The 4,265-nt window shown below is 47.7% G+C and overlaps 1 protein-coding gene across 1 annotated transcript in view; it reads right to left on the bottom strand.

Annotated features, from left to right (window-relative positions):
* Positions 1–1,430, bottom strand: part of DRC7 (dynein regulatory complex subunit 7) — a 31,532-nt gene extending 30,102 nt beyond the window's left edge. Inside the window, exon 1 of the mRNA XM_006908793.2 lies at positions 1,387–1,430. The gene's annotated coding sequence lies outside the window, so the exon portion shown is untranslated. The remainder of the gene's footprint in view (positions 1–1,386) is intronic.
* Positions 1,431–4,265: the final 2,835 nt, after the last annotated feature.

Raw genomic sequence — 4,265 nt, 5'->3', positions numbered from 1 at the left:
CTCCCCCCACCCCCCGCCCAGCTCATGTCTTCCCATTGCCCCACCTCAGTATCTGTTTTCTTTGCGACAAACAGGGAAAAGGTACTGAGAGGAGGAAACTGACCTAACACACAGGATCTGGTGAGGGGTGTAGTAAGGAATGGGAAGAAATGTGTAGATTCTCCCCAGATTTGTCATCACCCTCTGGAGCGGAGACAGGACCGAGAGGGCAAAAGGCACCAGGACGTAAATGCCGGGTGGAGACCGCTGTGCTCTGTGACCTCGGGTAAGTGACCGCCTCTCTCTGGGCCTGTTCCCGCCACACCCCCAGACAGACTCGTGGGCTGTGGCCTGTGTCCTGCTGAGCCCCTTTCTCCAGACCTTCCCAGGGTGGCACGTACCGGCTTGAGGGGGTCGGACAGGGGCACCACGGAGAGGAAGTCCGCCACAAACTGGGCACAGCTGTCCCAGTTGTAGAGCTCGGGGTAGGGCATCAGTGTGGGCCGGATGGTCGTGCCCATTCAGGACCCAGTTCCCTAAAGGTGAACCTCCCGCTGAGCCCACCAGCCAAGCAACAGAGCCCAGTGATCAGATCCGTTTGTTCACTTCTTGGGCCCAGAGAGGACGAGCTCAGGGAGGGCAAAAATAACCACTAAAGGCACTTCCTGTTTACTAAACACCTACTGCGTCCCAGGCACTGTGCTAATGAGGGGTTTGACAGAGCTGATCTCATTTATCCTCCAATGATTCTGCTGTGAGGCAGACGTTATTATGTCACCCACTTCGTAGATTAAAAAGTTGAGGCCTAGAGCAAGGGGAAACCGCCTAAGGTCACAGAGCTAATACGTAGTAGATCTGGGGTTTGAAACCCATACACTTAAGGGCCTAATGAGGTGGGAAAGTCCCAGAAGGATGGTGGCAGGTGATGGTAGGGAGATTGGGGAACAAGGAAAGAAGCAGGAGAGGGAGAAGGTCAAGTTGGGCAGCAGGGGTTACAGCTGGGGCAGACACTGAGATGGGCTCTGGGCCGAAGGTCACAGAACATGGTCATCAGAGACAGAGCTGGGCCAGAACCGCACTACTTTGTTCTCTACATCGGGCTGTCTGGTCTGCCACAGTGCGGTTTGGGGACAACAGTCCCGCCTCAAAGTTCCCCGGACCCTGCTGAGAGGCCCAGAGGTCCCCCTACAGCCCAGGCCATTTTCTGCAATCCTTCTCCCCAGGAGCAACCTCTTGCACGTGCGCGCGCGCGCGCGCACACACACACACACACACACACACACACACACACACACACACTATCAGGCCTGAAAGCCCAGGCAGAAGAAGACCCCTTACTACCAGCACCCTCCTCCGCCCCCTACCAGGCAGGGTCCAGCCACCTCCAGTCCCCTACTCCTTTCTCACCCCTCTGAGGACAGCCCGTACCATCTGTTAGCCTGTCTCCATGGTAATGGCTTTCAGAAGCTGAGGGCCTGTCCTGGGAGAGGAGGCTTCTGGGAAATGTAGTCTTCTGTCGGGTCTGGGCCCACAAGACCCACTGCTGCAGTGATGGCTGAAGGCAGCTTGTGCCAGCTTGCACGAGCTGATTGCTAAAATTTCAGGAATGTTTGTGAGCCAGTGGACAAACACAGCCATTATTAAAAATCAAATTATAAAGACGTATAAGTAAATAGATTATATTAAAAACAAAGGCAGCAAATACCCAAAATATGTCTCTTCCTATTTTGTTAGATTTTACTATTATCTAATTGATAAAAACTGGCTTAAAATTGGCTGTGAGATTATTTATACTAGAGAAACTGGCAAATGCTACAGACCAGGGCTTTTTCTCTCACTGAGTCAGTTGTTAAACATTTACCAGGCCTCATTGCCCCTCCCCAAGCACGGTCAGCATGGCCTTTATCGGGTTAGATGGGAACCAGCGTGGTCTTGGCACGGCTGCCTGTCACGGCGGACAGAGCCAGGCTACCTGAGCCCTGGGTTCTAGTCCAGGCTGGGCCACTGGTTTAGTATATAATCCACAGGACAGAGAAAAACTTACCCATAAGGTTAGTGGCCTATAGAAGTACTTAATTTTAATTTTTTCTAAATTCAGAAGAAAAAATGAATAGACTGATAATGAATATGCAATAATTATGAGTCCACCCTGGATTATATTTATCTTGGTACCAATGTAGTCATGAAATATAATTTTTACTGTTTTATTTTTGAAGGAAAGGGCCCACAAAAGTCATAATTTGGCCCTGTGGAGTTTCAGGGGTGGGGCTCTGGGGTAATACTGCGGACGTCCTCATAAGCTTACATAGTTGCTATTCCTGGTTAAAGCATAGAAATCACCTCGATGCTCAATAATAGTGACGCTTTTGCTTCCGGTTGGAATGTTATGTAGTCATGAAAAATAATGTGAAGGATAAATTAGACTGAGGGAAAACTCACGAGACAGTGTGAGGCCATCAGTCCTGGTGCGTGTCCTGAGATGAGCTCTGTGGGGAATTCGCGGGGTGTCGGGGGGAGGCAGGAAGGGCAGAGGAAAGGGAAAGCACGTGCCGTGAGGCTGATGGAACAGAACGTAGGCTTCGTCTCCCCTTTTCTCCATGTACCATCTCATTTCTTCTGTATATTTATTTATTCCCTTTTATCCCTACACCCACTCCCATTTTCTACCCGCTAGAGGCAACCATCCTGGTGTGCATGTTTTTCCCCCAAAATGAGCATTGTTTTGCATGCTGCTGTTTTTAATTTGTGTAAATGATATTGTGTTCTTATCTCTTGTTTCTTTTATTTTCACCAAGAACCGTATTTTTAAGGTCCAGCCATGCTGCTGTGAGTCCATGGCACGGATCTACACTAGTTACCTCTACGACATCCAGCTTTGCCACCAACTCCCTTCCATCACAGATAATGCACACATGTCATCAGTCACATCGTTTTTAGACCTGTAAGAGTGTTCCTTTGGGATAAGTAACTAGGAGCAGGATTGCTGGGCCAGCAGCAGCACCCCATTTTCCTCCAGGCAGTAAAAACTACCCTCTCCCCACCTTCTGCAATGCGTGTAGGAGCCTAAACTAAACCCTTGTCCTGTGACAGTCGATATTATCTAGCTTCCTAATGTTTGCCAGTTTCATGTATCTCTATTCAACGCGAATCTGTCTGATCACTAAGGACTTTAAATGTGTCTTCATCTGCTAGCGTGTTAGTTTTAGATGTTTCCTTCTCTGAATTTGTCTTCTAAAACCTCAGTCCATTTCTCTCTATCAGGGACGTGTCCTTGTTTTGGTGTGTAGAACTTTCAGATGTTACTCCCCGCTTTCTCATGTTGCAAGTACCTTCCCGCGTTCTGTCACCTGTCTGTTAACATTGCCTGGGGTGTCCTTCATTAAACAGAAAACCTTCATTTTAATGTAATTAAATTTGCCAGGTTTTGTCTGATGTTTTGTGCCGATGAATTTTTGCTTGAGAAATCCTTCCTTGCCCTTAGGTCACAAAATATTTTAACTACATTAACTTTATAGCTTTGGCATCCCATTTAGACGTTTAATCTGCCTGGAGCTCATCTCTGCATGTGGGGTTAGGTAGGGATTCTGTTTTATTTTTCTCCGTATAATGAGCCAATTTTCCAACACCATCCTCAGACCATCCACCCCTGCATGATGATGCCACTCTTGTTGTATGTTAAGCCCCCCAAGTGTACATCAGTCTGCCGCTGAGTCCTCTGTTCTGTTCCACAGGTCTTCATGCCTATCCCTGCATAGATCCCATGTTGGACTTACTACTATGGGCTTGTAATAACTTCTTATGTACAGGTCAAATCTTCCTCCTATGCCCTCTTTCAACTACTTGAGGCCTATATGCCTCCATATAAATTCTAGAATAATTGTTTGAAAGTGTTTAAAAAATCATTTAGAATCTCTATTGAAACTGTATTGTATTCATAGATGGATTTGTGAAGAATTTTTATCTTTTGATACTAAGTTATCTATCTGAGAGCACAGGGCAAGTAAACCATCTTACTTTCTTGTATATTTGTTATCTTGTAATGAAAAAAATACTAGGAATGAAGAAATTAAGGCAGAACAGAGAGAACCAGGGAGCCATGGTGATGGCCTATGGGAGCCCAGGAGCCCAGGGCCTGATAAGGTGATGGCCAAGGCAAAGCTCTGGCTCAGTCACATCCCCTCTGGGCCAGGTGGGCCAGGTGCACCAGGCACCATCAGCCACTTTCTCGTTTAAGCTTTCGCCAGCCCCGTGGGGCAGCTACTGCCATCCACTCTATATAGGTTCAG

This window comes from Pteropus alecto, unplaced genomic scaffold (assembly GCF_000325575.1).
Source record: "Pteropus alecto unplaced genomic scaffold, ASM32557v1 scaffold123, whole genome shotgun sequence".
NCBI classification, from domain to species: domain Eukaryota; kingdom Metazoa; phylum Chordata; class Mammalia; order Chiroptera; family Pteropodidae; genus Pteropus; species Pteropus alecto.
This window is presented reverse-complemented; position numbering and strand designations above follow the sequence as displayed.